The following is an 11005-nucleotide window of genomic DNA, read 5'->3' as shown; positions in this document are numbered from 1 at the left end:
TTTTCTCCTGTATCATGTTGCTGAGAGACCGCTGCTCGTCATACACGTTTCATTGCAATGTTGACCCTGTGCTAACTTGCATATGACAAATAAACTAAAACTGAAACTGAATTATATTTTAGCGTTTCTGGGAAGCTGTGGGTGTAGTTGTTTATTACTTTAACAGGTGTTACTCGGGCGTCTTTGCTGCCATGCTCTGCTTCTTTAGAAAAACATAAAAGGATGAAACAAGTCCCACCACTGTACATGAAAAAACAGGGAACTTCACTTGAACTTTGCTTGAGGTGTCACATTGTAGCTGTGTATGAGGTATTTTGTAAAGTCAATAACATATTTTCTACAGGGCCAGGAATGAAAGAATACCTTCTGTTGCAAAGATTTTCTTTTTGTAACTGCAATTTTAACACAAATCCTTAATTACATTGATGTAGATATAAATCATCAAGATGAGGATAGTTGTAAATAATATTTGAACATCACAATTTTTAAAACCCAAACACTGAAAAAGTTGAGCTAATAGGCGACAGCTGGAGATTCTACTGAAGAATTTGAAGTTTTTCTTTTGATGGAACCCCCCCCCCCCCCCGATCATAAATCTTTATTATGTGAAAAGACTCAGTCTCAGCTGGTTTCCTTTGCAGATGGAAAATCCTGCATGAACATATTTTGTGTGTTTCTGGAAGGAAATCCATCATGGGTTGATTGCCATTATAAAACAAAGAAAAACTGGTAGAAGTTCAAACACAAATTCACTTTTGAGTCTTTTATTTCCTCCGTTTTTGAACAAAGACAGTGACATAAGGCAAGCGAGGCTGATACTCCGCCTGCTAAATGGCTATTTCACCTTAAAGGAAACCACCATGTAAACTGAACTCTGCTGGCCCGTCAGTCTGTCGGCCCACCCGCCATCCTATCCGTCTCATTCCTCAGGATCAGTTTGGCTGAGTTGAATGTAGGGTCAAGGCAATTTAACACTCCTTCTGCATTGTAAAACAGGGCAAGAGGGGGGTCAGGGCCAGGCTGGTGATGATCAATTATGCGAGCACCGTCTGCATTCCTGTGTGTTATTGTTGAGGACTGTAAGAGTAAAGTTGAAAGGAAGCAGATCACTGGTTAACATCTTCATGAAATATGTGTGTGTGTGTGTGTGTGTGTGTGTGTGTGTGTGTGTGTGTGTGTGTGTGTGTGTGAGAGAGAGAGAGAGAGAGAGAGAGAGAGAGAGAGAGAGAGAGAGAGAGAGACTTTGACTTTTAAATTATTTTTCTTTACAAATCAACAATCAGCGTTAATGACTGTAACTTGTTTTCCACTAATAAAATGAGGAAAACTGATAAACCCACAGTTTAGAAGTTGATCTTTAGGGAGCCCTGTCCATCCAGCAGACAGAGCACCTGCCCGATCCCCCACACCTCTCTAAACAAGTCCAGGTTCCCAGTAAGTTCATAAAAAGCGTGTTCGATCTTTAAGCGAGCTTCCACCGGGCCCTTCAGACTCTGCTCAACATCAGTCCAGCTCTGTCCCAGCATCTGGTTTTTCCTGGTTTTCCAGATGGCTAGTTTTGCACATGCAAATAAAAAGTTAATTAACAATATTGTCCTTTTTTTTCTGACATTGTACTTGGGCCCGAAAATAAATAAGGGCATCCCCCAGTGCACTAAACCACCGTTCTAAAACCCTGAACATCCATGATAACCTAGGACATGCAACCACTAGATGCTCCAGGGTCTCTGTTTGGTTACAAAAAGGACATCCAGAGAGAGAGAGAGAGAGAGAGAGAGAGAGAGAGAGAGAGAGAGAGAGAGAGAGAGAGAGAGAGAGAGAGAGAGAGAGAGAGAGAGAGAGAGAGAGAGAGAGAGAGAGAGAGAGAGAGAGAGAGAGAGAGAGAGAGAGAGAGAGAGAGAGAGAGAGAGAGAGAGAGAGAGAGAGAGAGAGAGAGAGAGAGAGAGAGAGAGAGAGAGAGAGAGAGACTCGCCCAGATGTCGTGGATTCTCGCACGACTGGAAAATTGGCTCAAAAAAGTGAAAAAGTCGCACAGTGTACGCCCGGCTTAACAAAGAAGGAGGTAATGCAGCAACTGGCCCTCAGTGTAATTACATCCAAGTAGTGCATGTGCAAGATTGAGCAAGTACACACACACACACACACACACCTAACCAGATCTGGATTAGGGATTATTATATCCGTTGTCATGACATTAGTTTCCTGTTTTTGCAATTTTCTTCTCACAGTGTAACCAAAAAACGTGTGTGCAGAGTTCAGCATTGCACGCTAAAAGACAACATGAGTTTTCCAGACAGAATCATTTCAATGATGCTGTTGAGTGTCCTCTACGTGCCTGCTGCAGAGTCTGACTCAGGATTTTCAGTTTTTCATTTATCAGATAAAGGACACAAACTGGTGTTGCAGACACTTCTGACATGATTAAAACCTGTGTTATAGAAAAACTTATGTTTATTAATTCTTGATCATGGACTCAATCAACTGAATGTAAACGTATTGCTCTATGTATGGAGCTAGGATTGGGACAATATTCAGCGTAACTTGTACCAAGTTTTGTAACTTCGAACATGTTTCATCACATGTAACTTTGGATTCGTAACTTGTAACTTTAGTTTTATAACTTGTAATTCTCAATTTATACTTGTATTTCTTGTTTTGTAACAGGAAATTTTCATTTTGTACATGTATTTTTTATTTTGTAAAATCAAACTTTTATTTTGTACATTTACTACTCATTTTGTAACATCAAACATTCATTCAGAAACATGAAACTTTTGTTTTGTAACTAGCAGACTTCCAAATTGAAAAAATCAAGGTATAAGTTTGAAATCAAAATTCTCAAAACACACATTTCATTCTACAGGTATAAACCTCAAATCTACAGTGTCTCGATTCTAGTGTCAGTGGGAGGAACTTGGGTGGAACCAATGAGAGCACGAGTCTTAGCTACCAATCACGTTTCTCGAATTCCGGTCCAATCATTGGGAGAGGAGGGCAGGGTTCTGTCAGAGCTGTAGAGAGTTACGACACGGAATGCGGGAGTCACGTGGTTCATGTAGCTTCGAATAGTTCCAAACAGCCCCCGCTGCTGCATTGACTGTAGTTCATTTTCGGTGTTTCGGGAGGATTCTCTCCGGTAAGTTGATGAAATGTCATCATTTTGTTGCATTGTGAAGCGTTAGCTAACTGCTTCGTACCAAAATAAGCCAACGATGATATTTTATGTTGCCAGTTTTAGCTAGATAACCTGTAATGAGCTAACTGTGTGCAGCTTGTTGGTTGTAAGCAGGAGGACGAGCTGTAGAAAGGGTTTATTTCAGTTTGTTTGATTCTACGTTTTAAAAATATTCCCCCAGTTTGAAATAGGTTATAAACTTTTTACATTATTAGTTTTATTTGTGATTTTTTGTACAATACATTGCTGGTTGCTGTATCAACAAGAACATGCATCAGAAATGGAAGCACAAATGGAGAGACCAATAATAAAGAAAATGTGATTGTGAAGACAAGTAATTATTTAATATTTTTCAGTTAATAACACTGACTGCAACAAACTGCTGAAGCATGAGACAAACAGGATTACGAACATAAGAAGATATGTTGTTCTGTTTTGTGGACTCAAGTAATAAGAATAAAATTACGATATTTCAAGAATAGTAGTCGAACAATAACTTTTAAAAATGAGACATTTTCCATAAAACTGCTCATTTCCACTTGCTTTATAATATCAGCATTTGCAATTTTGTTATTAAGGAATGACAAGAAATAATAATTAACAATAACACAATTATCAATAAATAAATGTCAAAGAGTTACTAAAACAAAAATCTTACGTAGCCATTAAAGGTTAAACTGTGTTGTGTGTCCATCTTCATGTTTTCATAGTGGCTGAGCGGAGAGCTGACCAGGAACAACAGTGGTGGCAAATCCCAGTTGGGTCTGTGATAGAGTGATGCACGCCTGGAGTGATTGCCATCTCATCCACAATAAGCATACACTCTATTTCCATCTCTGTCAGATTTTTAACCTTCAAACTGAGCATGTCACACACCTCTCCTAACACACCTGGTTCCAGTTTAATGGGCTGCATTTGTCTGTGCAGGGTTCTAACATCAGGCAGAGGGATACTCGTGTCCTGAAGAAACCTGCAGCCTGTTGAACCCACTGAAAAACAGAGCTGTACGGCCTTTTTGATTGTCTGTTTACTCCATTTAATGCCTCTTGTGTTTTTCATGCCTTTTTGACTTTCTGTTTCCTCCCTTACATTTTCCAGCTGGGTTCCCTGGTTGCATGGCCTGTTCCTTTCTCCTCCTGGCCCTGACGCCGGCTCCTCATGGCTTCCTGGGATGTCCCTCTCTCCTGATACCATCTCATGTCCCCCCTCACTTCCCCTCATCTCATTTGCCTCACTGCTGCTGCTGCTTTCCTCATTCTCTGAATTTATAATGGCACTGTTAGAATAAAGAATCACTTTAAAATAAAATAAATAAAAATGTCTTAATATTTCAAAAGATTTGTACCACAGTTTACTTGAGTACATGTGTGGTCACTGGTCAGTGGATCAACATGCAGAGGTTCTGCTGTACTTCTCACTGTGGGGTCCTTCCTCCTCCTTGGTTCAGGGCGATGAACAAACACAGCATCAGCCCTGAGTCTCACCTTGCCTTGCCTAAGCTTAGTAAACTGTCCCTCCTCAAAATGTGCATGTAGAATGGTGTATTAGTTTGTTTCCTGCCACATTTAACAGTTTAATTGCAGCCTTGTGCAGTTGAGAGCAGAACATGTAGAGCCTTGATAGAAAACATTTGAGAGTGCACGTTAAACTCACTACACACAGCTTTTTGTTATTGTGGTCTCTGGTCATGGTGAGGTTGCTCCTGCTGACTTGAGCCAACCATTTTCTTCTTCTCTCTGCGTCTTTGGGTAAGCCATAATTCTGATTCCTCCCTCAGACTGATTGCTATATGCAGCACAGCCAACCATGTAAGATATTCAACCTATAAAGGTATTAAAATACTATTTTTGTACATATAGAAATATTGAACTAAACCGAAAATATAGAGATGTAAAATTCCATTTTAAAATTTTATCCGACCCTAAAATTAGTCATTTCAAATTTTAACCCACAGACACATTTTATTTTAATAATAATCAAAATAAAGTTATTCAAAAGAGTTTCATTAGGTCTTGAGTACATTGCTCAGCTTATTTGTGCATATGTAATGACTAAACATGATGTTGGTAAAATGCTTTATTAAAAATGCTATTATATATATAAGGAGCATGCGCAAGTGCTGACGGCCCGATCACCGGACACACGGCGGCGTCTTGAAGCAGATGGCAGCTTGTTAATCAACTTCCACAAACAATTAAGACAGATTTTCGCCTAATTTACTCACTGACAACGCAAAAAAATTTATAAATCTGGTAAATATAACTCACTCAACCTGGAGGTAAGTGGAGAAAATCTGGAAAATTTGCAAACATAGATTGACGAGGTTTTTGAGTTTTTTGTCATGGGACCGAAGAAAGCAGCAGCAGCTGAGACGGAAACGCCTGGGACCAAGAGGAGCCGTCCCCAGGACCCGCCCGAGGCCTCATCTCCCCATAAGGATGTCTTAGATTTACTACAGTCCATAGAAAAACGGCTTCTGGGATTTGAGGGACGGCTCCACCTGTGTGAGGTGCTTCACAAGGAGTTCCAGGACCTCCGAACATCTCTGGAGTTTAGCCAGGAGCAGGTGGAGTGACTCGCGGCTGAGAACGTGTCTCTGCGGGAATCGGTTTCCTCCTTAACTGCAGGAACAGATCGAATCTCCCAGGACAACAAAGCTCTAAAGGAGACGGTTCTGGATCTCCAATCACGCAGCATGAGAGACAACCTGGTGTTCGCAGGCCTCCCAGAGCAGAACGGAGGAGAAGCGGAGGATTGCGAACAAACCATCAAGAACTTTCTCCACACCCACATGAAGATACCTGAGGAAACGGTTAAAAACATCACCTTTCATCGGGTACATCGCCTTGGAGCCAGGAGAACAGACAGCAGAAGACCTTGTCCCATTGTGGCTAAATTTGAGCACTTTAAGCAGAAAGATCTTGTTAAACGCGCGGAGAGAACTTAAAGGTAAAGATTACAGCGTTAACAATCAGTTTCCTAAAGAAATTCTGGATCGCCGCTGAGTTCTCTTCCCGCTGCGCAAGAAGCTCATCCAGGATGGGAAGCGGGCTGTGATCTCCATGGATAAACTGTTTGTTGATGGTAAGATCTACAAAGAACGAGGAACAGACTGGCTTTATTAGACGAACTTCAGGTACAACTTTATTATTATTATTAACAGCACTCACTGGGTTTGAACATGTCAGGATTTATAGCTGCTAGATCCGTTTAGAAATGTCCACCTGTTCCCTCACCACCTCACACCCACAACACTTTTTCTTTTCTTTCTTCTTTTTTACTTTTTCACCTTTATAGTTCATTTCTTTCCCTTTTTTTTATCTGCTTCTGGATTTTTACATCTGCATGACACAATTTTTTTCCCTTTCCACACTGCAGCACACAACTTGCACACACACACACACACACACAGACTCCATACGCAGTCACACACACACGCACGTGCACACACACACACAGACTCCATACGCAGTCACACACACACACACACAAATAACTCCATACGCAGTCACACAGATAAGTAGCCTAAGGCGTTTCATTGCACAATCAAAACACTGTTGGGCTTGTCTTGTTATTGTTATTATTATTATTGTGTTTTTATTATTTATTTTTACTTTATCATTATCAGCATTAATATTTTTATATTAATGATGTGGGGGATTTTTTTATTGTTGCTTTTTTTACTATTATTATTATTATATTTAAAGGAGCATGGGGCAGGAATTGTCCAAAAACAAAAAGTACATGTTCATTCTTGAGAAGCTTATGGGTGATGAAGCATTTTAAACTAAAAAGAATGATGAAACCAGTTTATCATTCCATTTTGTTAATCAGGCTTTGTGCTGCAAAATGCAACACATTCCTGATCCGAATTTCCCGCGCTGTTTTACGGATATGACGTTAATTGACGCTTCAAGCGCGTTCTCAACAAGGTTCAAACCCGGAAAAACATTTGGAAGCTTGCTAGGTGGCGGTAACGCGTCTTTCACTACTAGCCACGTTAAAACCCCAAACAGAAGAGGAAGAACCCTGGAAATGGATTCTACAACTAGCAAACGACCAAGCGCAACTCAAAGCCACTAAAGAGTGGCACAAAGAAGAAGGTTTTATCAGCGGCATCTCGAGAGTCAAAAAGAAAATATAAAAGTCGGTCAGGGACCCGAATATGTATTGGTTACGCTCTGGAAGAATGGAGGCTGCTTCAACTGGATTTGGGCCTGAAAAAGGATGCGGACATGGCTCATTTTCTAGTGACAAGGTAAGTGTTGGTCTCCTTATTTCTGCTGTAGGTTTCAGTAACGAGTATAGGTAAACATATCAGAGCTGTATCTGCACAATTTGAGAAAATAAAATAAAACTCATGGATTTAGATAATGCTGATTTAGGTAATCTAACAAATCTTTGTGCAGATGAACAAGAAACTTATCTAAGCTAACGGTGTTTAGCATATGGCTTCCTGATCAGTTTGAAAAAGCTAAAAGCAACTAAGGAGTAACCGGATCACTTCTACGTTTTGTGGACGACACGCCGCATGTGTTTGGAGATAAATGGATGCTCCGTTTATTCTGACGAGAAAAACAGAGCTTGATTTGATTATATGACGTTACCGCTCAGCCGGAGAGAGCTAGCGTGCGTTAGCATGTTAGCTGCGATCACGCTTCAGTTTGTAGAAGAGAACGGACATTTTCCAAACCAAAGATGAGTCTTTAGAATTATGTCATATTTTATCTACAGTCCAACCTCTAAGCAGGACTGTTACTTTAGTAGATAATGTTATTTGTGGGGTTTGTGTAACAGAACCCCATCAGAATATATTTCCCTAGCGCTATCGCTGTGCTACATAAGAATAAATAATGTCAGCCATAACAACACGTTTGACTAAAAGTAAAGTTGTGCAGAAGTTTGTGTTTATTTTTCTAAATTTGTCCAGTTGAATGTAGGTCAGAATAAAATATGTTTGTGAAAATGATAAATAATTTTTTTTATAACTGACCTGCATTTTCATATTACTAGTTGTGCCACAGGTAAAGAAGCTTAGCCATTATTGATCTATGTAAACAGAAGGTGTAGAGTCTCAACCAACTTTTTGACATTTTTGTTTAAAAATGTGTTTTCCAGCTACCGGAAGAAGCAGGCTCCTGAAACTGCAATTCAGGGAGGTTATGTGAAGGCAACCTCAACACCCAGTAAGAGAACAGCAGCTAAAATGTCGCATCGATTATCTCCAACTGAACCTGTGTCTGAGGGGTTAGTATCTTTTCTGTAAAACAAATATTCCCATTTTTGTGCTATGATATTTCATACATTAAATTACACCTTGCATATCCACACTTGGTTCAGAACTAACATCGCGCCACCAAACACTTCTGACATTATCTTTACAGGGAAGATTTTCTAATGGCTGGTGTTGAGGCCTTAGCTGATGACCTAGATTTGGATCCTTTTGAAGAAAGGTAAATTTGTTCATGAGAAGTCTTGCCATATATGCAGGAAATTACTGCTGTACTATGTGCAAAAAAGATAAAAACACAATAGATAAGCAAATATAAGTCATTATATATATTTATTTATGTTGTGAAGTGTCAATTCACAGCAGATTGTTGTTATTTGCAGAAATAATTAATGACAGATGTATTAGGCTCCACATTTATCTCTTTAGAATCAGTACCATTTCAGGTAAGTTCCAGTATTTATCTTTACGTACAACAAATATTATTGTGTTGTTTGTAGTTTCAAATCCATGGATCTAGCTACGGATGCAGTCCAAATTGATGAGGACCAAGCAAACAACTTACTCAACAGTGTGTGAGTTTCAATGTCTTCTTATCTAGGGGTGGGCAATATAAACGATATAAGGTAGAAATGATATAAAATTGGGTAATGATAGTTTTTGGCTATATCGCAATACGGCGATATTGTGATAACACATGACGTCACTAAGATGTGCACCCTGCTGACAATGGGACAACAGAATGGCGGTGACTGCAAGCATGGAGTGGGCGGAGGAGGAGGCCTATATGCCTCAAGTGGCATATATTTGCCACATGAGGATATCTAAAAGCATGTCAATTTGACATCTATAAACAGATGAAAAAATATATCGCAATATATATCGTTACTGCACATGCTTCAGATTATATCGCAATATAGATTTGAGGCCATATTGCCCAGCCCTATTCTTATCTACACTCTTTTTTTAAACTCCAAAGTCTTAAAACAATATATTAATTCTACTTCTATTTATTGTTTTCATAACAGAATAGAACTGTTATGAAAACTTTGTCAGGCTGACGAAGTTTTCAGCCGCAAACAAAATGTTGCAGGTAAATAAAACCCTTCTATGTTTTAAAAAGAACTAAAAGATGGAATTGTTGTTTTATCCTTGTTCACAGGCTGGGATCCTAAAGGGAATTTCCATCCTACTTGTGTGGCTGAATGACATCATCAACCAATTCTGGTACATCTGCCAGAAAGCACAACATCGTGATATGTTTAATGTAAGTATTGTGACATCTTTTGGACAACAAGACAACAATGCACATTGACATAATTACCTTTCTTTTCATAATAGTGCCAGCTCTCGTGTTTCTGTTGGTGAGCGCTTCTGTCACATGTAAAGTTTTCAAATAAAACTTATTTTTTCTGTTAGGACATGTGGGTGGGTGTGCTTCACCATGTCACAGGGAAGCATGAATGGACCCGTGGCAAATGTGACCATGGACCACTTGATGCAACGACCAGTGATAAAGAGCTTATGGTACCATGATCTCCACCACACGAGGCTCTTCAACGAATCATGTTCAACAGACGCTGGTTGAAGGATGTCACCAATCTGACCTTTAGGTATATTAATAACATTTTCATAAGCAAAAAAGCTAAAGTGTCAATATCAAAGCTGACAATTTACATATAGAGATGACAATTGTGGGTGAAAAGGCAATCAAAGGTGTGATTCCTAATAATCTATAAAGTTGTAGCTTTTATTTTTTTACAGGTCAACTTCAGAACTGGAGAGTTTCCAGAACTGCATTCTCATGTAATCTATGTATGATCTAATGCTGCTGCTCTCTCTCCATAAAGGCCCCAGCTACGTGAAGCATCAAAAGACAGGAATGACTTCTTTCATGCACACAGATTTATTAGAAATTAAGAAAAAATACTATGTACAAATGCAAATAACAGAACTTTTTTGTACATAAATAAAAATAAATATATTGCACAAACTGTTTGTTTATTTTTGGGTGAAAATGCTGTCTTCAGCTAAAGTTATTTTGAGGTATTGTGCTGTGTTGGAACTACTGTAGTTGTAGATAAACGGTTTGGATTTTTGGGTTAGGGTGCCCTCAGTCAGGAAGATGGTGTCCTGGCGTCTCTTGCCGAAACTCCAGGATATCCAGTGTCACCCCTGGAAGACGGGTCACCACTCTCTCGAGAATATAATCTCTCTCCTCCTGGCTCAGGTGTTGTAAAGCTGTCTAGAAATTAAAGAGCATATGTTTACATGACTAGATTCATATCTCCAGTGAGTGATGTTTTCGTTTTTGGCATCTATTATTTTATTTTATTTTTTTACACAAATGGCCACAACCAACCTGTATCTCAGCTATACTGGCAGCTCTCAGCTGTGCAAGCCGGTCTCTGCCCTCTTCTCTGAAAGCTGTTCGCTGCCTACCCCGGCGCCCTGGTCCTCTTGAAGGAGTTCTGGACCTCAACCTGCTGCCCTCACCCCTTGAGCGTGTCCTTCCCCGACCCTCGGAGCAACCTTTTCCTCTCCCCTTTCCTTTAGCCCCTGGTCTCAGACTTTCCCACGACACATCAAAGTCTGTGGCA

At 39.8% G+C, this 11005-nt stretch overlaps 1 long non-coding RNA gene across 2 annotated transcripts; it reads left to right on the top strand.

The window, feature by feature from the left end:
- The first annotated feature begins 7758 nt into the window (after positions 1-7758).
- On the top strand, positions 7759-10465 carry LOC129157106 (uncharacterized). Of its 2 annotated transcripts, XR_011520298.1 has the most exons (5): positions 7759-8422; positions 8560-8628; positions 9568-9672; positions 9825-10018; positions 10256-10465. It is a non-coding gene; the product is annotated as an uncharacterized lncRNA (long non-coding RNA). The 2 variants fall into 2 exon arrangements; XR_008560470.2 differs by lacking the exons at positions 9825-10018; positions 10256-10465 and adding an exon at positions 8906-8980 and having other exon boundaries at positions 9568-9629.
- Positions 10466-11005: the final 540 nt, after the last annotated feature.

The sequence above is a fragment of the Nothobranchius furzeri genome, chromosome 4, assembly GCF_043380555.1.
Source record: "Nothobranchius furzeri strain GRZ-AD chromosome 4, NfurGRZ-RIMD1, whole genome shotgun sequence".
NCBI lineage: Eukaryota > Metazoa > Chordata > Actinopteri > Cyprinodontiformes > Nothobranchiidae > Nothobranchius > Nothobranchius furzeri.
Note: the sequence above shows the minus strand (reverse complement) of the source record. Positions and strands in the feature narration are given on the sequence as shown.